Source organism: Hypanus sabinus, chromosome 9, assembly GCF_030144855.1.
Source record: "Hypanus sabinus isolate sHypSab1 chromosome 9, sHypSab1.hap1, whole genome shotgun sequence".
In the NCBI taxonomy this organism is placed as follows: Eukaryota; Metazoa; Chordata; class Chondrichthyes; order Myliobatiformes; family Dasyatidae; genus Hypanus; species Hypanus sabinus.
In genome coordinates, this window is record NC_082714.1 from 91456366 (window position 1) to 91483451 (window position 27086).

A 27086-nucleotide genomic window follows, 5' to 3' on the forward strand; every position below is an offset into this window, starting at 1 on the left:
TATTTCACGACATATGCCAATTATATTAAACCTGATTCTGATTCTGAACAACCAAAGGACCCAGCCACTAACCACAACCATCACTTACGCTTGCCCACACTGCACCAGAATATGTGGGTCTCCGAGCGGCCTCTACAGCCTCCACCGACCCTCGCCCACACTGCACCAGAATATGTGGGTCCCCGATCGGCCTCTACAGCCTCCACCGACCCTCGCCCACACTGCACCACAATATGTGGGTCTCCGATCGGCCTCTACAGCCTCCACCGACCCTCGCCCACACTGCACCACAATATGTGGGTCTCCGATCGGCCTCTACAGCCTCCACCGACCCTCGCCCACACTGCACCAGAATATGTGGGTTCCCCAATCGACCTCTACAGCCACCTGAGGACTCCTTAGACATCAAACTAGAGTGATACCATAACTAGAATCTCTTCGGCATAGGGAGGATGTCAAATTTGGCACTTGGCAGAGCCAGTGGGTGGGAGAACCTTTGCCATTAGAAGCAAGCTATTGACAGATATTTCAAACAATGGCCCTAGAGGTTATTGTTGGTCATACCAGTAGTATGTGAGTTAAATCAGCATTCTGGCATCGTCCCACTTTGCAATTCTTAAAAACCAGGAAGAATATTTTTACAGTGATTCACTGTGGGTCAGAAAAGTTCAGCTTGAGCTTTTCATGGGCTCCCTCACTATCCTGATTTTTTTTTAAAGTTTAAAAGGCCCCACCACAGCAAGCCTCGTCCAGCACAGTTAATCAAAGCGGTCGCACTGCCTTGAGGCAACAAAGGAAAGAGAGAGGCCCCTCACTGGCATTCAACAAAGCAGGGTTTGAGAGAGTGTAGCAGCTGCTCTCTGCAATCCCTCCCTCGGGACCCCAACCAGGGGCACAGCGATTACAGACAATTCCCGTCCGGCAAATAACCTGTTTGTCAGAAAACTCCATTCAATCAGCGTCTAGAACATTCGCTTAATAGCAGGATTAATGGAAAAGCCCAGCGGAGCATTGGCACAGAGAGAATTCCAGCCCTATGACTCCATGAAACTTTACGCTGCACCTGCTCGAAATATCTACACCCTGACAGGTCTGTATTAATTTCTGCGCCATCTAATTTCCTGGGTTCATTCCCCTCCCCCTAATCTTGCCGACTTTAGCCTATGTACAATGGACAGAGAAAAGCAGTGCCTTTCCAGGTTAAAACAAGACATTAATGCAACTAAAAGACTCCCAATATGTTCCAGGCTTAATTGGTGATTAAAAATTGACACATTAAGGGAGTTGTAAAACAGGTGACCCAGGAAGTTTTATACACGGTTAGGTTAAGGAGAGACAGGGGAAGAGAAAGAGACACAAAGATTATAGAAAGAATTTCAAAGCTGAGAACCTAAGCAGTTAAAGACACGGATGCCAGAAATAGAAATCGGAGGCACACAAAAAGCCGGAAACAAAGTATAGTGAACTCAGAGCATTATGGGGCTCAGGGGGCATTGCAGAAATTTTTTTTAAATGTGGGTGAAGCCCAGGATTAGACAGGGCGTCAGAGGTTACGGGGAGAAGGCAGAAGAATGAGGGTGAGAGAGAAAATTAAATCAGCCATGTTGGAATGGCGGAGCAGACTCTAATTCTGCCCCTGTGTCTTATGGTCTCGCAGTTTGAAGATAAGAAGGAGAATTTTAAAATTGAGTCACTGGGATCTCTGCATAAGTCAGTGAGTACAGTTAAAAAGAGATGAGGTGTGAATGGGACTCCCTGCTCAATTCTCCTTGGATGCAAACGTCCAATTTGATATTAGCCCAGAAATTAAGAGTCCCAAGTCTCTCTGTTAACCAAGTGTGTACAAAGTTGGGATTGAACTCAAAACCATTTGAAAAGACCCAGAGCTAGCAGATAATGTTGTGCTACTACACTGTAAATTATGGCATATAGGCTTCACGCAAACCCAGCATATCAATGCAGCTACAAAGAAGGCACCCCAGCAGCTATATTTCATTTGGAGTTTGAGGAGTTTTGATATGTCACCTTCCAGAAATGTGTGCAAAAGTCTCATTAATAACCAACTGGCAACACAGCCGGGGGTGGTGGGGGGTGAGGGCTACTGTACAGGATTGAAATAAGCTACTGAGAGTTGTAAACTCATCATGGGCACTAGCCTCTGTAGTATCCAGGACATCTTCAAGGAGCGATGCCTCTAAAAGGTGGCATCCATCATTAAAAGCCCTTATCACCCAGGACATGCCCTCTTCTCATTGTGACCATCAAGGAGGAAATACAGAAGCATGAAGACCCACATTCTGTGATTCAGGAACAGCTTCTTCCCCTCTGCCTTTTCATTTCTGAATGGACACTAAACCCATGAACACCACCTATTTTTTTTATTCCCAATACTTATTTATTTAAAATACATTACATATATATTTACTATAATTCACATTTTTCTCTATTATTATTCATTGCATTGTACTGCTGCCACAAAGTTAACAAATTTCACGACATATGTCAGTGATATTAAGCCTCATCTGATTCTGATTCTAACTCCTAAAGGCCTCATATTGACCAAAAGCTGGTAGCAAACTGGCCTCACAAACCAAAGATACAAAAATATATAAGAATGCAGAACAGACTCCATGTTCAGCGTATAGCAAATCCCAAAATTTTGGAGCAGCATCAGCAAATATTCACAGCCTCTGGGATAACCTGTGGGGGTACTCCATGTCTGAGCACTGTCAGTCGGGGCTCCAGTCCTGATGAAGAGTCTCAGCCTAAAACATCAACTGTTTATTCCTCTCCATAGATGCTGCCTGACCTGCTGAGTTCCTCCAGCTATTTGTGTGTGTTCCACTTAATATGCCCTAATCAGTTTAACCTCACTAACTCTTCCTCTGAACAGGAAGGGCACCTTCAAGATGGCTTACTTCCCCCAATCACCCTATCCAGTACAGTGGTGAGCCAAGTTACTGCTAGACACAAGAACCAACAGACTTGCGTCACCCAAGCACTAATAAAAAATTGCAATAAATAAATTTGGAATCTGGCATGAGCCAAGTGTCTGGCTGTGAAAATCATTAAAGGGATACTTAGGAGCTAAACTATACCTTTATGACCATTAACCAATAAAATCTCAGATTGGGGACCTGGAGAGAAATAACTGTCTTCTTTCACAACCTCAATCTGATCTCCATATATGTCGTCATATATGTAAAAGCAATTTCATGAGCTAGCTTGAAAGCAGACATCTCAACATCAGTAAGACCAAAGAACTGACTGTGGATTTCAGGAAGGGTAAGATGAGGGAACACACACCAGTCCTCATAGAGGGATCAGAAGTGGAAAGAGTGAGCAATTTCAAGTTCCTGGTTGTCAAATACCTCTGAACACCTAAGCTGGACCCAACATATCAATGCAGCTATACGGAAGGCATGACAGCAGCTATATTTCCTTAGGAGTTTGAGGAGATTTGGTATGTCAAGAAAGATACTCGCAAATTTGTACAAATGTATCATGGAGAACATTCCAACCGGCTGCATCACCGTCTGGTATGGGGGGGTGAGGCTACTGCACAAGACCGAATAAGCTGCAGAGTTGTAAAATTAGTCAGCCCCATCATGAGCACTAGCTTCTGTAGTATTCAGGTCATCTTCAAGGAGCAGTTCTGAAAAAGGCAGCATCCATCATTAAGGGCCCCCATCACCCAGGACATGTCCTCTTCTCATTACTACCATCAGGCAGGAGGTACACGAGCCTGAAAGCACACGCTCCACGATTCAGGAACAGCTTCTTCCCCTCTGGCAGCAGATTTATTAAACGACATTGAATCCATGGACATCGCCTCACCAATTTTTTATTTGTAGTTTTTGCTCTACTTATTTAATTTAACAATTTTATATATATATACTTACTGTAATTCACATTTTTTCTCTATTATTATGTTTTTTTTGGTACTGCTCCTGTAAAGTTTACAAATTTCACAACATATGCCAGTGATATTAAACCTGATTCTGATTCTCCAACAAACATATAAGTGAAGAACCAATCTTCCATTGGGTTCCACATCCATTCATGGCATTACTGTATGCTTGGATTTATGCCTACATCCAGCAGTACAGGGCTCCATTCGACTGACGATGGGTGGCATCCGTCTGGACTACATGATATCTTTGAAATGGGACGGGAACAATCCCAGCAGCAGGGTATCGTAGCAGTTACCGTAATGCCTTACAGCGCCTACTGTAATTTAGTTATTTAGAGATAGCACATGGTAACAGGTTCTTCCAGCCCACACGGCCAATTACATCAATGTGGCCAATTAACCTGATAACAGGTACATCTTTGGACTGTGGGAGGAAACCGGAGCACCAGGAGGAAACCCACATGGTCACGGGGAGAACGTGCAAACCCCTTACAGACAGCGGTGGGAATTGAACACCAGTCGCTGATGGTGTAATAGTGTTATGCCAGTTGCTAGGTCACTGTGCTACCCCTAAGGAACAGGGTTCAATTCCCGTCACTGTAAGGAATTTGCACATTCTCCCCATGATCGTGTGTGTTTCCTCCTACGTTCCAAAGGGTGAGTAAGTTTAGAGCATGCTGTGTTGGTGCTGGAATCATGGCAACACTTGTAGGCTGGTCCCATAAAGCTGACCTCCAATCTCAGAGGCCTTGGCTATACCGACAAAAGGGTGCATTAAGATATTGGAAAAGGAATTTCATTTGAAATGTTACTCCTTCATAAATGGCAGAAGCTGTGCACCATCTTACAATGTACACCACCCATCCACTCACCCCAAAACTTTGGGATTTGCTGTACGCTGAACATGGAGTCTGTTCTGCATTCTTATATATTTTTGTATCTTTGGTTTGTGAGGCCAGTTTGCTACCAGCTTTTGGTCAATATGATGCCTTTAGGAGTTAGAATCAGAATCAGATGAGGCTTAATATCACTGACATATGTTATGAAATTTGTTAACTTTGTGGCAGCAGTACAATAATAATAGAGAAAAATGTGAATTATAGTAAATATATATGTAATGTAGTTAAAATAAGTACACATGGACCAGTCACCTCAGAACTACAGAACTAGAGTGGGGCAATTGGGGCCCAGTGTCTGCAAAACTATGAGCCTACTAGAGGCCAAAGAAGTCCTAGGGTTATTGGACTGCATATGTGCATTGGGGAGGAAGGGAAGGGGCTTGTTTTGCTAAGGCTGCTTACTTGCTTGTCGCGTTCTGTGTTGTTCTGCTGAGCATTGTGGACATGCTATGTTGGGAGACGGAATACGTGGCAACACTCATGGGCTATCCTAGGAACACCCTCCCAGATATGCAGTCCTCTAATCCCAGGTCAGGCTCTTTCTTTTGCCTGTTTGGGGAGATTTCGGGATATGGGAGTGGTGGTTAAAAGAGTATGTGGATTTTTGAGGTTGACCATGAGCCAATTCCCCCTTCTGGTAATTGCACAAATGAATATCGGATGAGCACAGTACCGGTCTGACTCTCATAGAGTCAAATACCCCAGATGATCATACAATCCAGGTTCATGACAAACATAGAACAGTACAGATGATGGTGGCCAGAATACACAAACAAGACATTGAGAGGACTGAGGGAGGGAGGAAATCAGGTTGAGAAATCTGCCCAAATTAAGTTTCGATTTTGCAGAGGAGGAAATAAAAAGTTCAAGTCATGAAGTCTCAGGGAACAAATCCACAAAATTCTTTCCTTACCTGTTAGGGATGGTGGGGAGCCCACAGGTGTGGATGGATTTGATGTGTAGCTGTTACTGGTGTGATCCGGTGAATAAATCTGTTTTAAAGAGGTAAGCGTATCAGAGTACAATTCCAGATTATAAACTCAAGTAGATCTTAGTGAATGTCTCTCTTTAATTAACGATTTATCATATCTCTCAAAATATCCTGCAAAGTGTTCCGCGATGTAGTGATGATCATATAGATAAATATGCCAGCCATTGAGCACAGCTAGATCCCATAAACACCGTAGTTAATCTTGCCTGCATCGGTGTTCATTGAGGAATCAGTGTTGGCCACAGCTCCATGCTGTTCCTCAAATAGAACCATTCGCAAAACCATGCCAGCATGGCCTCTTGTACCTACCAAAATTTTCACTTCAGGCTCTGAGCTTAGATCCTGAAGTAAGCTCGGAAAGAAAAGATATTCAAGGTACAAGATCTTTATACCTTGTCCTCAGAGGAACAATGTTTTGTTTAGCCGTATAGATGTGTATGATTGAAAGACAATAAACTTGAACTTGAAGATCATTTCTTGTCGTTCTTCAGTACACATTGAAATAGTGAAATACGGCATCTAGGTAAGACCCCAAGGAGAGGAGGCTGGTTCCCATGATGTACTGAGTCCTAAGCATATCAGTTGCCATACCAAACCATGATGCATCAGGATAAGATGATTATGCATCTATTAAAAACTGGTGAGTGATATGCCAAATGACTTTAGACAGGCAGTTTCTTAAGCACTTTGCTGTGGCTCAGAATTCAATTGACAGTTTTTTGGGTCAAGGTATAAAGGGTTATGGAGCAGAGGAGAAGACCTCCAAGTTGGCCACAGGCCAGCCAAGTACTAAGTGAATGGCATCATGGGCTGAACAGCCTCCTGCTATTCCCATGTTGTTTCTAACTGCACACCCTGAATACAATTCTCATTTCATTCCCATTCTTTTAATGTCAGCAATGAATCTTGCATTTCGCTAGTCCATTAAGATATTCCATCACCTCACAGCTGATGAGGTACTTTTTGAAGTTCAGCCACCATTGGAAATACACCAATCAGAAGACAGCAAGAACCCACGAAAGAGTAACCACTTTATCTGTTTCTTGTGAAATTGGTTGAGGGACAAGTGAAGTTGCAGGGCACTGGGGAGAGGATATCTGTTGGTCAAGGTTGACCATGGATGGTGTCTTCCAGCTGCCTACGTGATACACAAGCCAGGGCAGAACGATATAGAAAACCTACAGCACAGTACAGGCCCTTCGGCCCTACAAAGTTGTGCCAAACACGTCCCTACCTTAGAAATGACTAGGGTTACCCATAGCCCTCTATTTTTCTAAGCTCCATGTACCTATTGAAAAGTCTCTTAAAAGACCCTATCGTATCCACCTCCACCACTGTTGCCGGCAGTCCATTCCATGGGCTCACCAGTCTCTGAGTAAAACCTTACCCCGACATCTCCTCTGTATCTACTCCCCAGAACTTAAACCTGTGCCCTCTCGTGCTAGCCATTTCAACCCTGGAGAAACACCTCTGACTATCCACACGATCAATGCCTCTCATCATCTTATACCCCTCTATCAGGTCACCTCTCATCCTCCGTTGCTCCAAGGAGGAAAGGCCGAGTTCATATATATGGAGAGCAAGCTGTTGCCCTTGTAGCAGGCTTTCCTTTCCCCACACAGCTGATGAACCCAAAGGAACGGCAGAGACCAATACAGTTTGGCACCAGCGACATCGCAGGAGTCACCAATCAGCATTGAACCGGATTTTACCTTGAGGTTTGCTCACTCAAAGCCTTCCCCATGAGTGGGTGCAAACACAAGGCAGCGAAGGTTTGAGATCAGAGTTTTCCTTCCCCTAGATGAGCTGCCAACCACGGCTGATGAGCCCCATCTGCCTGAAGCGACTGATTTTAAGGCACCAGTAGCCCAGCTTTGCCCCTTCTCCTGTCAGTAGAAATGTTTCCACTCAGTAGCTAAGCCACACGTGAAGTTGAGGAGCTGGACTTGGTTGTCAGAGATGACCGCCATTGGGAGCAGTGGTATGTGGTGGGAGCTGATCCCCACCATCTTCCCCTGGATATTTCAAACAATGTCACTGGACCTCCTGTCCATCGGAGTAAGCAAGCTGAGCTAATGTCTCCCAGGGACTAGAGCACCTTGTGGTTCGCTGTTCTATCAAGAGGCGATATGATGGAACATATGGATGAAAGTGGGTCTGCCCAGCTTCGATGCCAGTGTTTAATTTCTGCTGCACGGCTTTCAAAGGGTTAAGGTGATGTCTAGAACCGGTTGTATGCACCGTCTAACCCCAGTCCATTAGGCGCCTCTGATTATACCCTGATCAGTGTCTCAGAAAATTGGGCCTGGCACATTTGGCGTCTATCATCACACTGGAACCGAGCCATTACAGCCGAGCCCAGTCGACCTGCTAAGATAGAATTAAAAGTGCCGGTTTTTGCGGGAGACGTGTGCATCGGAGTGAGAGGGGAGGGGTGCTTTTCCGAAGCTGCTGGAAATTCATATTTCATTGTGACAGATGCTGCCCTGCTCACCCCCACCCCTCGGTGAGCCAACTATTGTCTGTTGCATCAAAGAGTAAATTAGACAGGGTCAAGCAGTTCCAGCTGCCTGGTTTCAAAGCAACTGCTTTTTGAGTGGGCCCTGCAAGGAAACAGCCTCTGTCCCTCCCCTGCCGGCTTCCCTTGGGACCCAGCCGCAAATGGACCAGTGTCGCTTGCGTCCCTGGTTCTCCGCCTGATTAGCACACCCTGTTCTGGCCAGGAGACTGCTAAAAGTTTAGTTTCAATTTGTCACATGTACATCAGAACATGCAGCAAAATGCATCGTTTGCATCAACAGCCAACGCTATCTGTGGGTGTGCTGGGGGCCGCCCGCAAGTGCTGACATGGTTCCGGCCCCAAGACAGCATGCCCACACCTCACTAACCTAACCCGCACATCTTTGGAACGCGGGAGGAGACCGGAGCACCTGGAGGAAACCATGTGGTCATGGGGAGAATGTACAAACTCCTCACAGACAGCGGCGAGAATTGAACACCAGCGAGTGTACAGCTGAGGGTCGAGGACCACGGGTTTAAGAGGGGTGAAATTTGAAGCAGCTCTTGAGGGGTAGGTTTTTCACCCACACAGTTTCTCACAAGGAACTGCCAGAAAATGTAATGAGGCAAATACTTGTACAGGGATTGTAATAACATGGTGGGATATGAGATTGGGATTAGAGTACATGGGCACTACAGACAGCATGAGTGGGGTAGGCCTGTTCCTGAGCTCTACATTGTAATGATTCTCTGAATCAGGCTGACTAATCTCCACACTGCAAGATCCCACTGACGATAGGGGTCGGGACTCTTACACCAGGGTGTCAACTGTACCGTTCGCCAAAGCTCAAACTCTCACAACTTCCTCAGAGAATCACGGAAACATTCAGCACACAGTCCACACCGACATCTTATCGTCCATCTATACAAATGTAATTTGGCCCTATTAGGACTGCCTTCCTGCCTATAAACACAGTATTTATGTTTGAATCACCACCTCTTTTGGCAGTATATTCCAGTTATCAACCACTGTATTTCTAAAATCCTCTTTCAACTTCTTAAACCTTATCACCTCTTAGTTTGGATACTGTCTCTCTCGTGGATAAAAAAAAGAATGACTATCTACCCTGACTAAGCCTTCCATAACCTATTTCCGTCTGATCCCTTTCAACTTCCTTCACTCTTGGGGAAACAAGCCCATTCGATGCAACGTCTCCCCGTCAGTATAGACCTCCAATCCAGACATCTCAAGGAACCTCCTCTACACCTTCTCCTCCACAGCAATGTCCTTCCTATCGTGTGGAAACCTGAAATGCACATTATACTCCAAATGTGCTCTAAGCTTAGTTTTGTAAAATTAAAACGTGCCATCCCAACTCTTCTTAGTGCTTGCATTACGTACAAAGTGCTGGAGGAGCTAATCAGGTCAGGTAGCATCTACGGATGGGAATAAACAGCTGACATGGATGACCCCAATAGACTCATAGGTGAAGTGTCACCTCATCTTGTATGTTCTCTTGGAAGAGGCACTGAGGGGCTCTGTCATAGAATGAAGGGATCTCATCGAAACCTGCCAAATATTGAAGGGCCTAGACAAAGTGGATGAGGAGAGGATGTTCCCTATAGTAAGTGAGTCTAGGGCCAGGGGACATGGCCTCATTTTAGAACAGAGGGAAAGAGTACACACAAGATGCTTGAGGAAGTTCGTAGGTCAGGCAGCATCTACAGAGCAAAATAAACAGTCCTCGTTTTATGCCAAGACCAAGAGGTGATGAGGAATTTATTTAGCCAGAGAACACTGAATCTGTGAAATTCGAAGCCACAAGCATCTGTCATGATTAGTAAGAGTGATAAAGCTAATGGGGAGAAGGGAGGAGAATGGGATTGAGAGGGAAAATAAATCAGACATGATCAAAGGGCCTAATTCAGCTCCTTGGTCTTATGGACTGCAAGAATTTACAGTGCAGGAAGAGACCATTTTAAGAAGAGGCCATTCAGCCCATTGAAACAATGGCTGTGAAGTGAATGCTCTCTAGCTTAATCTGACTTTCTTGCTCCTTAGCCACCCTGTCTTCAAGAGGTAGTGCTTAAGGAGGCATTCAGGAACAGCTGCTTCTCCTCTGAACGGTTCATGAACCCATGAATACTACCTTGTTATTCCATGTTTTTGTAACTTACAGCAACTTAATGTCTTTGCTTTGTCATGAAACAACAAATTCCACATCAGATAAGAGACCAATAATAAACCTAATTCTGATTCTGAGGTAACAGCACAGCTTTAAATTCTACTCTATCATTCAAACGTGACCATCACCATCGTTTCAGACACAGTTTAAGATTTCAACCACAAGGGTGGCAGATTCAAGTTAATTCTTCAAGAGGAATTTTAAAAATATATTTTTGCCCGAACAGTGTATCGAGACCTTTATTGAAAAGAAAACAAACCCAGCTGAGCCAATCTTTCTTCAGACTGCACCCTGTGGTGGTCAGGAAGACCCTACAATTAACCCTACAGTTAAAACTGCCCAGTCTCTGGCAGCAGCCTACCTACCTTCAAGGACATAATATATACAGAAAGGTACCGGAAGATTGCCAGTAACATCACGAAGGATCTCACCCACCCTGCTATGGACTGACTGTCCCACTCCCATCAGGGAGGAGGCTACGTAGCATCCATGCCAGGACCACCGGACTCTAAAAGAGTTACTTTCTCCAAGCAGTAAGGGTGATCAACACCTCCACCCACTAGCCCACCCCTTCACCCCACCAAACCACCACTTCAGCATTTCCTTACATACAGACACTCCTTTGCCTAGCATACAATCAGTCTATATATATAAGCCATCTTATGCGTTTATATTGATTGTGCTATTTTTGTTATTATTGTGTTCTTTCTTTTGTGCTGTATCAGATCCAGAGCAACAATTATTACTTTCTCCTTTCCACTTGTGCACTAGAAATGACAATCTTGCAGTTTCCAGACATGGCAAAAATCCCTGTAAATCTTTGAAATCCCCCCCCCCCCCCATTGAAACCAAATTGCCTAGGAAAGGGTTAACACACACTGGAGTCCTCTTGCTGTTCTGTTGAAAGCGTCTGCCTCTGCGGGGCACCTAATGAGTGGTATTTATCCATTAGAGAGGGCCGGCTGGTAGGAAATGAATGGAGTTCAGACCGTGGGGGGCAGGGTAAACTACATGGAGAGATTGCTGCTCCCTGTCCAGCAGCCACTCATTAACATCCCTCCGTGCGTCCATTAGGAAGATTTTGTTATTTAAATCTTGGAAGTGAACGGGATAGGTCCTCTGATGGGAAAACTCTGATCTGGGACTTTATATCAAGGCGCAAGTTTATTTTTTGTAGATTTATCTCTGGGATGCGGCAGTTTCTGCTCGGGCCAGTGAGACGTTGCACACCCCTAATTATCTGACTGCTGTTCTGACTTGTTAATGTGCAGTTGTATAGGAAGTATTTAAGCTCAAAGATGGTAATATATTTCCAAGTCCGCAGCGGACTATGATTAGGAAGGGTTCCTGCAGGTGATGCTGCTTCTAAGGATTAGCTTTCTTTGTCACATGTGCTATATACCGAAACATACAGTGGGACACTACATTCCGGCACCAACATAGCACTCCCACAAAGCACTAACCTCAACTCGTATGTCTTTGGAATGAGGGAAGAAACTGGAAACCCATGTGGTGAACCGTATAAACTCCTTACAGAGACCGGCAGGAAATCACCCTGATCTTACAGCTAGTGCTTTAAAGCATCACACTAAGCTGTTGTGCCGCCCCCATTGTCATGGCTGAACGTTTCTGCAGCTACTTTTCACATCCCTTTTTAAGATATTATATGTTTTTGGTATATTCCCATACGAAACGGAAGGTTTCACTGAGTCCATGGCAGCTTTCAGAACAAACACTTTCCTATAAGCTGTGCAGACTCCCTTCCAATTCTCCTGCAACCTGCAATTAGTTGAGTGTTGTCGCAGCAACAATGTCAGTAAGACATAAGAACTGATAAGGGTATGAGAAGGGAACACACACACCAGTACTCAGAGAGGGATGAGAAATGGAAAGAGAGAGCAATTTCAAGTTCCTGGGTTTCAATATCTCTGAGGATCAAATATCTTGATGCAGTTGCAAAGAAGGCCCAACAGTAGCTATATTCCCTTAGGAGTTTGAGGAGATTTGGTATGTCACTCAAAACACTTGCAAATTTCTGCAGATGCACTGTGGAGAGCGTCCTAACTGACCACATCACTGCCTGGTATGGGGGGGTGGGGGGGGGGGGCTGCTGCACAGGGTCAAAATAAGCTCCATCACGGGCACTAGCCTCCACAGTATGCAGGACATCTTCAAGAAGCGATGCTTCAAAAAGGCAGCATCCATCGTTAAGGACCCCATCACTTAAGTCATGCTTTGTTCTCATTGCTACCTCAGGAAGGAGGTATAGAAGCTTGAAGACACACACTCTACAATTCAGCTTCTTCCCCTCTGTCGTCCGATTTCCGAATGGATATTCAACCCATGAACACTACCTGACTACTTTTTACTTTTTATTTCTATTTTTGTACTACTTATTTAAGTTAACTATGATATATATCATCACCGTCACGTGCCATATTCTGCCAGAGCATTGGCGACCACTTTCTTCCACTGCGATCTGTCGGCATCTTGCATCTCTGACGGTGAGACTGGTTCTCTTCTTGATGTTATATATATACACACAAACGTTTGTACACACACTCTGTAATTCACAGCTTTTTTCTATTATTATTATGCCGCAAAACAACAAATTTCATCAACATAAGCTGAACGTGATTCACTGGGGCAACTTACTGAAACTAAGTAATCTACCAGCACGTGGAACATAACACAGCACATGGACGCTACAGCACAGTACAGGCGCTTTGGCTCATCATGTTATGTGACCTTTTAATCTACTCCAAGATCAATCTAACGCCTCTCTGCTACATCGCCCTCCAGTTTTCTTACATCCATATGACTATCTAAGAGTCTCTTAAATGTCTCTAATATATTTGCCTCTAACACCAGTGTAAAAAACACCAGCTCTGACATCCTTCCTGTACTTTCCACCAATCACCTTAAAATTCTGCCCCCTTGTATTACCCTGGGGAAATTTTGCTCTCCAATTTCAACCCAGCAAGCTCTCATGATGCGGTGATACATCCTAGAATGTGCTGGGACACATCATCAGTGATGTAACCTGGGGTCATCAGGTGCTTCAGGGCTTTCAACAGCAGACACTCTCACCAGGTGACATAGCCATGGCTGATTAGGCCCCGGCTTATATCCCAGCAGCATTTGATCCATGTTCATCTCATAGTCATAATAACCAGGTAGTTCACCTTCAAACATTCACTGAGAGAGGTGTTCACCAAGCACCTCCACACCATGACTTCCCGGTGGCCAAACACCTTAATTCTGATTCCCATTCCCATCCTGACGTGTCGGTACGTGGCCTCCTCTTGTGCCAAGATGAGGCCATCCTCAGGGTGAGGAGCCAAACCTTATATTCCATCTGAGTGGCCTCCAACCTGATATTATGAATATTGATTTCCCCTTTCAGTGACCAAATTTACCTCTCCCCTTCCTCTGTTCTCCACTATGACCTTTCACTTCTTCACACCTGCCATTACATCCTCCACTTCCCCTCCTCCTATCAGATCCTTTCTTCACCAGCCCTTGACCTTTCCCACCCACCTGGCTTCACCTATCACCTTCCACACACATTATTATTCTGGTGTCTTCCTGCTTCCTTTCCGATCCTGAAGATGGGTCTCAGCCCGAAATGACGACTATTTATTCCCTCCAGGGGTGTAGCCCGAGCTGCTGACCTCCTCCAGCATTTTGAGCGTGTTGTTATTGAAGGAAGAAGATTGGTCAGAATGCTACAGGTGGGGTGGGGCTTCATTACTTCACAAGAAGCAGCATGGAGCCTTACTCACTCGACAGAATGAACTAAGTCACCATCTACTAACTTAAACAAAAAAAACAACACGGAAATATCATCCTGGTTTTCTGTTCAAGGTCAGAGCCTTGTGGAATCAAACCTGCCCCAAGAGTGTTGGGCATAAGATCGTAAACATAGGATATTAGGCATGAACGTTGATTTCTCTAACTTCCGGTCAGTCTTCCCCTCTCTTTCTCCCTTTATCCATCCCCCAATTTGAGTCCCTCTCACCTCTTCTACTCTCCTGCCCATCACCGCCCTCCTCCTTCCTGTTTTTCCATGGTCCACTGATCTCTCCTATCAGATTCCTTCTTCTTCAGCCCTTTATCTCTTTCACCAATCACCTGCCAGCGTCTTACTCCCTCTCCCCAACCTTCTAATCCTGGTTATTCTGTACCAATGAAATGGCCACACTGATGGGAAGTACATTATTACCTCCAGAGAGATCTGGAATATACTAAGCATAAGAGATTCTGCAGATGTTCACAATCTTGAGCCACACATACAAAATGCTGGAGGAAATGTTAGGCAGCGCCTACGGAGAAGAATGAACAGTGGATGTTTCGGGTTGAGAACTCTCATCAGGGGAGAAAGGAAGGGGGTTGATGCCAGAATAAGAAGGTGGGGGGAGGGGGATGAATACAAACTGGCAGGTGATAGATGAAGTAGGTGAAGGGAAAGGTGAATCACTACCTGCTAGCTCAGAGCGGAGAAGGTGTTGCCCATGGCTGAATTAATGTTGGTGGCCAGTTGTAAAAGGAGTTTTACTTCGGGAAAGGAAAGGTAAATAGGATTCAAACCATTTTCATTATCTCTGGGAGCTTGTGGATGGAAAATTGTTTACAATGCGTTTCAGCCCATCCGTTTAATGAGGATTGTGATCTACACATGCTTGAATAGTGGTGGCTGGCTCCCCATGGTCATAAAGGGGCTGATGTTATCACCGGCCTGTGGCCGTTTGCAGGAAGCGGTTCTGTCATCCTCTGGCTAGCAAGCCAGGAATATTAATGTCTGTCCCTGCAGTGACTCCCTTCCATCAGCACCTCTCTCGAAGTCACATCAATTTTTGCCCAGCCTGGGAGAGGGTGGAAGGAATGCATGGGGTGGAGTGTGGTTCCACTGAAAGTCCCCCAGGAGCTGCGTCCGTACCCACTGATCAGGCATGTTGCCTTCCTCTGATTCAGGGAAGGAGTGGCAGTACAGAGAATTAGAATTACTGACTCCATGTAAGGCAGGGTACTGTTAAAAACCACTTAAAACATCCAGAGAACACACACCAAATGCCGGTGGAACACAGCAGGCCAGGCAGCATCTATAGGAGAAGCACTGTCGACATTTCGGGCCGAGACCCTTCGTAAAACATCCGGAGGCCTGAGTACAAAATCTAGGAGCATATTGTAGGTCAGGACTGAAGCAATGCCGTGTTGCCATTGGAATTAGAAGCTAAAGCATAAGACGTAGGGGCAAAATTAGGCCTTTCAACCCGTCAAGTGTGCTACACTATTCCATCATGGCTGATTTATCATCCCTTTCAACCCCATTCTCCTGCCTTCTCCCTGCAACCTTTGACATCCTGACTAGGTAAGTACTTATCAAGCTCTGCTTTAAATATCCCCAGTGACTTGCTCATTGGTTGTTACCAGTATTTCTCTATTTATGCAGTTTCCTGTAAATTCTTTAATTTCCTGTAAGTGCCTGCAAAAAAAAAAAGAATCTCTAGGTAGGATATGGTAACCTAAATGTACTTTGATTGATAGGTTCAGTCCGTACAGCTGATGAGGCACGGCAGCAACCTACAAACAGAAAAACGTAACGGGACAATATGGGAGTCCCAAAGAAGGGCTTCAGCCAAAAATATCAACTGTTTACTCATTTCCATAAATGCTGCCTGACCTGCTGAGTTCCTCCAGCATTCCCTGTGTGTTGTTAATTTATTTATTCTTTAGTGAGATAAGCACAGGATAGGATCGTAAGAGCAAAAGACACAGGAGCATCAGCCCATCGCGTCTGTCCCACCATTCCACCATGGCTGATCCCGGATCCCACTCAACCCCATACACCTGCCTTCCCGCCAAATCCTCTGATGCCCTAACCGATCAGGAAATGACCATCATATACGCACGGACTTGGCCTCAACCGCAGTCTGTGGCAGAACATTCCAAAGAATCACTACTCCCTGGCTAAAAAAAAATCCTCCTTGCCTCTGTTCTAAATGGTTGCCCCTCAGTTTTGAGGCTGTGCCCTCTAGTTCTGGATACCCCCACCAGAGGAAACATCCTCTCCACATCCACCCTATCTAGTCCTTTCAACATTCGGTAGGAGTCAATGAGATCCCCCCACCCCACCCCTGGCATTCTTCTAAACTACAGTGAGTACAGGCCCAATGCTGCCAAACACACTTCATATGTTAATCCCTTCATTCTCAGAATCATCCTCGTAAACCTCCTCTGGACTCTCTCCAATGACAATACATGCTTTCTGAGATACGGAGCACAAAACTGTTGACAATACTCCAAATGCGGACTCACCAGTGTCTTATAAAGTTTCAGCATAATCTTCTTGCTTTTATATTCAATTGCACTTGAAATAAATGCCAACATTATATTTGCCTTCTTTACCACAGACTCAACCTGTAAATTAACCTTCTGGGAATCTTGCACAAGGACTCCCAAGTCCCTCTGCACCTCTGATGTTTGAACCTTCTCCCCATTTAGATAATAGTCTGCACTATTGTTCCTTTTACCAAAATGCATTATTATACATTTCCCAACACTGTATTCCACCTGCCACATTTTTGCCCATTCTTCTAATTTGTCTGAGTCCTGCTGTAATCACATTGATTCTTCAGCACTACCTACTCCTCCACCTATCTTCGCATCATTCCAATTCCAATGTCCAACAATGGACAAACTTTGCCATAAAGCCATCAATTCCATTATCCAAATCATTGACAAACAATGTGAAAAGCAGTGGTCGCAATACTGACCCCTGAGGAACACCACTAGTCACTGGCAACCAACCAGAAAAGGCCCCTTTTATTCCCACTCACTGCTTCCTGCCTGTCAGCCATTCCTCTATCCACGCCAGTACCTTTCCTATATCGCCATAGGATTTTATCTTGTTAAGCAGCCTCGTGTGGCACTATTAAACACCTTCTTAAAAGCCAAGTAAATAACATCTTCCTCGAATAACTCTAACAGATTTGTCAGGCAAGATTTTCCTTTACAGAAACCATGCTGACTTTGACTTATTTTATCATTAGTCTTCAAATAACTCAAAACCTCATCCTTAATAATTCACTCAACAATTTCCCAACCACTGAGGTGAGGCTAACCAGCCTACAATTTCCTTTCTTTTGCCTTCCTCCCTTCTTAAGGGGTGGACTAACATTTGCAATCTTCCAGTCTTCTGGGACCATGCCAGAATCAAGTGATTCTTGAAAGATCAATTGGTCAATGCATCCGTTGTCTCTTCAGCAACCTCTCTCAGGACTCTGGGATACACTTCCCCTGTCAGCCACAGCTGCCGACCCCTCCCATTTGAGCACTTCGTCCTCTGTGGGACATATCTGTCCCAGAAAGTTCAACCATCTCTGCTCTACCTCATCCCTACCAGCATCCTCCTCCACTCCACTTGGGCAACCTCCCCTCTCATGCCTCTGTATTTCCCTGTATTCCATTGGGAGTTATGCTTCTCCCTCTAAGTGCCCTAAGGGTTCCTTCATGTTAAGCTCCTTTTTGCACCGATCTTTTTGCTGATTGCTCATCATACGGCATGTCTTGGGCATCTGAAACTTGGCGGAGCCCATCCCTCTCCAGGTTTTTGGAGCCGGCTGGATTCGAACTCAGGAGCCTTTGCTCAGCAATGATGCCACTACGCCACCAGCCAGCCATTACACAGTACCCAATCTAAGATAGCCTTTCCCTGAGTAGGCTCAAGCACAAACTGATCCAAAAAGCTATCTCGTAGGCAATCAACAAATTCCCTGTCTTGCCATCCGATACCCCTGATTTTCCCAATCCCTATGCATATTGAAGTGACCCATTACCCTAATTTCATGCCTTTTCTAACTCCCTTTGCAATCTCAACCCCACATCTTGGCTACTACTTGGAGGAGTATATATGATTCCCATATTACCATTGTGTGATTCCCATTGTGTGTTTTTTAGACCCTTGCAGTTTCTTAACCCCACCCACAAAGATTCAGCATTCTCTGACCCCATGTCACCTCTTTCTAAAGGTGCAATTCCATCTCTTACCAACACAGCCACACCACCGGTGATGCCTTCCCGCCTGTCCTTTTGATACAAAGTATATCCTCTGATGTTAAGGACCTTCTGGCCCTTTGAGCTGCACTGCCCAGCGATCCCACAATTAACCCTAGCCTAAACCCAGGACAATTCAAATTTAACTTACCAGCTGGTACATCTTTGGGAGGAAACCGGAGAAAACCCACTCAGTCACGGGGAGAACGTACAAATTCCTACAATTCCCGTGGTGGGAATTGAACCCATGTTGCTGGTACTGCAAAACAGTGTGCTAATCACTATGGTATGGACAACACGTCTCTTTTAACTTGCCAGCTGACGTACGGATGCTGCCCCTTTAACTGTTTGAATCCAGGCAGAGATCCAAAGATCTGGTTTATATCGAACCTCAAAACAATTAAGCAGCAATCCCATCGCGGCAGCCAGAGCTCAACTTGCAATTTCCACTTCCCTTTTGTCAAAAAAAAAGCTTTGGAAGAAACGTAAACACAGAGATTCTACAGATGGTGGAAATCCTGAGCAACACACTCAAAATGCTGGAGGAACTCAGCAGGTCAGGCAACTTCCATGGAAATGAATAAGCAGAAATGTTTCAGGCCTAGACCGTTCTTTAGGAGGGTAGATATTCATTTCCATAAGATTATATGATGTAGGAGCAGAGTTAGGGCATTTGGGCCATCGAGTCTGATCCCCCATTCCATCAGGGGTGATTTATTATCCCCTCAACACGATTCTCTTGCCTTCTTCCCACAACCTTACTAATTAAGACCCTATCAACCTCCGCTTTAAATTCATCCAGTGACTTAGTTTCCGCAGTCATCCATGGCAATGAGTTCCACAGATTCACTGTCTAAAGAAATTCCTCTACATCTCAGTTCTAAAGGGATGTACCTCTATTTTGAGTCAATGCTGTCTGGTCCTAGACTCTCCCACTGTAGGAAATATCCTGTCCATGATAAAATAGGCCAAAGCCAGATGGTTCCCTCAAGGGGAAATCTCCCCTGACAACTCTGCCAGACTTCTACGAAGAAACACCAGGCAGGGTAGACAAAATGAATGCATCTCCAGAATGCCCTCAAAAGTTCCAACTCCTGAACTCTAAAGAAACAGTTCTGGGTACTGCTACCTCTTTTGAGTTTGAGTCCACTCCTTATACTAGGAGCAGTTGGAGCCCTGGTTAAGGCCCAGAGGAGACTCACGAAAACGATCCCAGAAATGAAAGGAGTGTTTCTAGGCCTGTTATGCTGTAACCGATAGTGGTCTATTGTAACCAGTCTGACCTCCTCTACATCCCGATGCAGATTGGGGGACCACCTTCACTCTGTCCACTGCAAATGGCAGGCTACCCATTTCAATCCCCATTCCCAAACTGGCCTGTCCTCGCTGTGGATTCCTTTACCAAACTCAACACCTATTCCATCTGGGTAGCCTCCAACCTGATGGTTTCTTCCAGTCAACACTAACCCACTCTCCCCACCGCTACACTGTTTGTTTGGTTTACCCTATTCTGGAGGCCCTCTCACCCCTTTTCTTCCATCCCCCCACCCATGCTCCCCTCATGACCTTCCCACCGCATCCTGCTGGTTGCCCCCCCTCCTTCCCTTCATTCCTCTATCGTTTCCTATCAGATTCCTTCTCATTCGGCCCGTTACCTCTCCACCTATCACCTCCCAGCATCCCACCATCCCCTTCCCCCACCCATTCACCTGGCCTCACCTATCACCTGCCAGTTTGTACTCCTCCCCCTCCACACACCACCTTCTTCCCGCTCTCCAGTGCTGATGAAGGGTCTCAGCCCGAAATGTCGACTGTTTATTCCCCTCTATAGATACTTGCCTGGCCTGTTGTGACCCTCCAGCGTTTTGTGTGTGTTGCTCAAGATTTCCAGCATCTGCAGAATCTCTTGCGTTCTATCCAATTTTTTTTCCCGCGAACCACTTCCCCCTCCTGCTAAAGCAATTCCATCCCCTAGTAAAAGAAACTCCCTGCAGAGACACGTAAGAATCTGGAATGTGGTGTCTGAGAAGGTGGTGGAATCCCATTCTCGGCTTTCTGGTAGGAACTGGAGCAGGTCTTCATGCAAAATTAATTGTAGGACCACAGGGAAAGGAATGAACTGAATTGTTCTAATGCAAGGAGTGGCATGGGCTCAATACCTGGTTGTCCTCCTGCTGTTCTGTCCCAGATCCCGAAATGTAAATGGTTTATGTCAGAGAATTAGGCAATACCAATCAAAACAGAGCTGCCCCGTTAATCCCACTTTACAGTGCCAGCAATCAAGGTTCAATTCCAACCTTTCAGAATTATTTAAACTTCCTTCTCCTTCTTTTCCCCTCCTGATGAAGGGTCTCAACTCTAAGCTTTGCGGCATTATTTATATATTTACTATTGGGCGCATCCACGTGAAACACTGTTGTGGGAAAGCAGCGTCCATCATCAGAGATCCTCACCATCCAGGCCAGGCTCTCTTCTCACTGCTGCCATCAGGCAGAAAGTACAGGAGCCTCAGGACTCGCACCACCAGCTTCAAGAACAGTTACCACCCTCAACCATCAGGCTCTTGGATGAAGGGATAACTACGCTCACTTGCCCATCCACTGAGGTGTTCCCACAGCCAATTACTCTTTATCTTGTTATTTCATGTTCTCGTTATTTATTGCTATTTATTTTTATTTGCATTTTCAGTCATCTGCACTCTGGTTAATCTTTTACTGATCCTGTTACAGTTACTATCCTATAGATTTGCTGGGTGTGCCCGCAGGAAAATGAATCTCGGGGTTGAATATTGTGTCATATCTGTGCTCTGATAATAAAATTTACTTTGAACTTTGTGATTTGCACAGTTTGCCACAATGGTCATTTATCACTCCTAGTTTGTGTGTAACTTCTCATTGATTCCGTTGTACTGTGAATGCCTGCAAGAAAATGAATCTCAGGGTAGCTTAAGGTGAAATATATGTACTTTGATAATAAACTTACTTCACTTTCAACTTTGAATGTTGACTGTTTAATCATTTCCATAGATGCTGCCTGACTTGCTGAGTTCGTCCAGCATTTTTGTGTGTGTTTCTCTGGATTTCCAGCATCTGCAGATTCTCTTGCATCCACCAATGTCAGTGACTCACAACCGCACTCCAAAATTGTTTAGAAAGCTCAGTCCGGCAACAAATGTTGGTTTTGCCGAAAAGCAGCATAAATAAACTGAAGATATAGCCTCCCAGCAGAGAGAGTGATTTTGGATGCAGGAGGGAAACCCATTCATCTGTACGCTGACCACAGCCAGCAGAGGAGCAGAAAGGAGAGGAAATTGGTACTTTAAAGAATGTATCTGCATGCAATGCACTGTCTCTTTAATTAGTTTGCAGTCTGCAGGCCTGAATTCCTGAGCTCTGATGCCAGTGTCAGATGTATCCCCTGCGGAGCAGCTTTGAAATATGAACCCTCTGGCTCCGCAAGAGCCTCAGCAGTTCTCACCCCACCCAGCCCCAACCTGCCCACGTTACCAGCCAGAGTACAGTTTGTGTCCCGCTCTTAACTGTGGCTCGCAGAGGGCCAACTTTGCCTCTGATGCAGAAGTTTCAGAGGCTTCAAAGTAAAGTTATTATCGAAGTACATATAGGACACCATATACAACCCTGAGATGCATTTTCTTGCGGGCATTCACAGTATACACAAGAAGCACAGTAGAATCAACCCAACAGGACAAACAACTGTGCAAATACAAAAGAAGATAATAATAACTAAATAAATAACTAAACAAACAAACAAACAACTATTAAGTATAAATACATAGGTTTAAACTCCTGGCGACAGTCCAGAGAACTGAGCATCCTCCAGATCTGGAGTGACATTGTCATCCTTGATGCCGAGGATCCAGTTCAGGTGCTGCTGAGTCCAACCGAGTCCGGGCCGGGGACAGGAGGTTGGAGGCCCGGAGGCGGCCTGCCCTGGGGTTGGAGGCCTGACTGTGTACGTAAATGGGTTTCAAGGTTTCAAAGTGAATTTATTATCAAAGTACATATATGCCACCATATACAACCCTAAGAAACATCGTACTTAGTTGTTTGTTGAGATACAGGGTGCTATACGCTCTTCTGACCCTTCGAGCCAAGCTGCCCAGCGATCCCCTGATTTAATCTGAGCCTAATCACAGGACAATTTACCAAGGCCAATTAACCTGCCGACTGGTCACAGGGAGAATGTACAAACCCCTCACAGGCAGAGGTGGGGCCGAGCGGATAGAAACAGGGTAGAATCAAAGGAAGACCATGCCCAACAGGACGACAAATAACCAATGTGCAAAAGACAACAAATTGCGAATACGTAAGAGAAGAAAAAAATTTAAATATAAATAAGCAATAAATATTGAGAACGTGAGCCTAAGGGTCCTTGAGGGAACAGTTGGGTGATGGGGCAAGTGAAGTTACCCTCTCTGTTTCAAGAGTCTAATGGTTGAGGGGTACTAACTGTTAAAGAACCTGGTGGTGTGGTTCCTGAGGCTCCTGTACCTCCTTCCTGATGGCAGGAAGAGAGCCTGGCCTGGGTAGGTGGGAAAGATGAAAGGGACTTGCTTTGTTGCTGTTGGCGTTGTTCTGTTGAATGTAGTGGGCATGCTATGTTGGCACCAGAACGTGGGCAACACTTGCGGGCTGTTCCCGGCACGTCCTCAGGATGTGTTGGTTGTTAACACAAAGCAGAATGCTAAGGGCCTTTTAGTATTGTCAATGATCTTTCCCATCTATCCAACAGCCTCCTACCATCAACAGGTGGTACCTTACCATTAGGAAAGGAACTTTTAGGATGGGAAACTGCTTCTTTTCCCAGGCCTTCAGACTACTGAACTCCCTGTCACCACGTGTCAAGTGCCAGTTAGCGTTACACTGTTCACTGTTTACCTTGCATTGTCCATGTACCTTATTGTCTGTTACTGTATTTGTGCTAATATTACTTTGTGTGCTGTGTGTGAGTTATATGTACTGCGTTACTGTGTCGTGCACCTTGAACGTTGTTCTGTATGGTGGTCCACGTGCGTACAGTTGAACGTGAATTTGAAACTGTATGTTTCAGTGAACAGGCGATAAGTAAATCTAAAACTGCAGACAGGTTGGATGGACAGGGTGCGAGGTTCTGCTTCACCTCAGTGCTCATGGAACCTGACGCCCCTCCCAGATACTCCTCCACTCTGAGCGGTTAGAGGCTAAGAATTCCCAGAAAGATGTTACACCCTTTTAGAAGAGGCTTTAAGAATGTCTAGTATGAATACTAGGGGGCATGCACAGGATGAGAGGGTAGGTTCACAGGAGATGTCTAGTCTCAGAGCTCTACAGAAACAGACCCTTCAGCCCATCTAGTCCACACCAAACTGTTATTCAACCTGCACCTGGACCATACCCCTTCCATCCCTGTGCCTATCCAAACTTCTCTTAAATGCTGAAATCGAACCCTCGGACCTTGTTCCACACTCTCACAACTCTCTGAGTGAAGAAATTCCCCTTCAGGTTCCCCTTTAACATTTCACCTTTCACCCTTAGCTCTAAAGAATAGTTCTAGTTTTACCCCACCTTAGTTGAAAAAGCCTGGTATTTACCATACTAATCCCCCTCATAAAATACAAATCAAATCTTCCTTCATTCCTGAGCCTCTGTACCTCCCCCTGCAATTGGATCCTCAGCTTCCTTACCGGAAGACCACAATCGGTGTGGATTGGTGATAACATCTCCTCCCCGCTAACGATCAATACTGACACACCTCGGGGTGTATGCTTAGCCCACTGCTCTACTCTCAATATACACATGACTGTGTGGCTAGGCATAGCTCAAATACCATCTATAAATTTGCTGACGATACAACCATTGTTGGTAGAATCTCAGGTGGTGACGAGAGGGCGTACAGGAGTGAGATATGCCAACTAGTGAGGTGGTGCCGCAGCAACAACCAGGGGCTCAACATCAGTAAGATGAGAGAGCTGATTGTGGACTTCAGGAAGGGTAAGACAAAGGAGCACATACCAGTCCTCATAGAGGGATCAGAAGTGGAGAGAGCGAGCGGTTTCAAGTTCCTGGTGTTAAGATCTCTGAGGATCTAAACTGGTCCCAACATACCAATGTAGTTATAAAGAAGGCAAGACAGTGGCTATACTTTATTGGGAGTTTGCAGCGATTTGGCATGTCAACAAATACACTCAAAAACTTCTATAGTCGTACCGTGGAGAGCATTCTGACAGGCTGCATCACTGTCTGGTATGGAGGGGCTACTGCACAGGACCGAAAGGAGCCACAGAAGGTTGTAAATCTAGTCAGCTCCATCTTGGGCACTAGCCTACAAAGTACCCAGGACATCTTCATGGAGCAGTGTCTCAGAAAGGCAGCGTCCATTAATAAAGACCTCTAGCACCCAGGGCATGCCCTTTTCTCATTGTTACCATCAGGTAGGAGATACAGGAGCCTGAAGGCACACACTCAGTGATTCAGGAACAGCTTTTTCCCCTCTGCCATCAGATTCCTAAATGGACATTGAATCTCCATTTTTTTTAAATATACAGTATTTCTGTTTTTGCACATTTTAAAAAAAATCTATTCAATATATATAATTGATTTACTTTATTTATTATTGTTATTTTCTCTCTCTCTGCTAGATTATGAATTGCATTGAACTGCTGCTAAGTTAACAAATTTCACGTCACATAATAAACCTGATTCTGATTATTTCTCCTACGCTCCAGGGAGTAAAGCCCTGGCAACATCCTTGTAAACTTCCTCTATCAAACTGATTTACATCTTTCCTTTAGGTCAGTGAGCAGAACCACACACAATATTCCAAATTTGAGCTCCCCAATGTCTTAAACAACTTCAAAACAACAACCTGTACTCAGTACTTTGATTTATGAAGGCCAATGTGGGGCGGAAACTTCTTTGACACAGAGAGTGGTGGATTACGCTGCTAGAGGAGGCAATTATGATTGAGGCATTTAAGAGGTTCTTGTATATGGATAAAGGGTTTTGGACCAAAATGTTTATTCCCTATCATAGACACCGCTTGACCTGCTGACTTCCTCCAATACTTGGTGTGTACTGTACTGGATCCCAGCATCTGCAGAGTCTTATGAGGCCTTAAAACTTCCCCAGCTTGGCCAGAGAGCAAAGTTTGTGGATAATATGAAGAGGGTCAGGTAGTTTTGAGGAAGTAGAGCAGCTTCCGAAGGACTTAGACAGAATAGGTGAATAGGCAAAGAAGTGGCAGACAGAATATAGTGTTGGGAAGTGTATGGTTATGCATTTTGGTAGAAGAAGTGAAAGGGTTGACTATTTTCTAAATAGAGAGAAAATTCAAAAATCTGTGGCACAAAGGGGCTTGGGAGTCCGTGTGCAGGATTCCCTGAAGGTTAATTTGCAGGTTGTGTGTGTGTGGTGAGGAAGGCAAGTGCAATGTCAGCATTCATTTCAAGAGGACAAGAATATAAAAGCAAGGACTTAATGTTCAGGCTTTATAAAGCACTGGCGAGACCTCACGGAGTATTTAAAGCGGCTTTGGACCCTTTCTTATAAAGGCTGTGATGACACTGGAGAGGGTTCAAAGGAGATTCATGAAAGTTATTCCCGGATTGAATGGCTTGTGGTATGAAGAGCGTTTGATGGCTCTGGACTTGTGTTACCCAGAATTCAGAACAATGAGGGGTGACCACATCGAAACCTATCGAATGATAGAGTGGATGTGGAGAGAACGTTTCCTATGGTGGGGGAGTGCAAAGACGTACCAGGTAGATAAGTTGATCACTGTAAATTGTTCACAATTAGGTGAGAGGTAAATTGGAGTTGTGGGGTCGCTGGGGTGGAAGGGGCTATCCTGCGCATTTGAAGATGTTCCTGGCCCTGGACATTTGTAGACAGGAGAAAATCTGCAGCTGCTGGAAATTCAAGCAACAACACACACAAAATGCTGGTGGAACACAACAGGCCAGGCAGCATCTATAAGGAGAAGCGATGCCGACATTTCCGGCTGAGACCCTTCATCGGGAGTTAGTCATTTTGTGTGTGTTGTGTACATCTGTAGAAATTTGTAAGGGTCTTCAGTCCTCAAGTTGAATAAGCAATGTTTTCAGCCGCTCTCTCTCCTTATTCTCGCTCTCTGTCCTTCACTTGATCCCCAGGAAATAAACAGAAAGATTAGCTTTATCTGTCACACGTACATTGAGACGTACAGTGAAATGCCGGGGGCAGCCCGCAAGTCGTCACCATAGCAAGTTACTAACCCTAATCCACACACCTCGGGATAGCCAGGCACAGGGAGAACGTGCAAATCCTCTCACTGGCGCTGTAACCTGCGACCCACCGCTATGCCGAGTGCCTGCCGCCTGCCCACATCCAGCCTTTCTGACGGACGGATTTATAGTCAACAAAATCAGATGAAACAACTTTGCAGAAAACATTAAGCACCCGTTAGATAACAGAGCGTTGCTTTGTTTCTGAACAAAACCTCATTAGACTCGCAAGCCACCTGCTCTGTCGTTGACTTAAGTCGGCCCTCCTCTGTGTGATCCAAAC

General features: G+C 45.2%; 1 pseudogene; it reads right to left on the reverse strand.

Moving 5' to 3' along the window:
• LOC132399627 (transcription factor 12-like) overlaps positions 1–27086 on the reverse strand; it is a 168151-nt pseudogene that overhangs the window by 48112 nt on the left and 92953 nt on the right.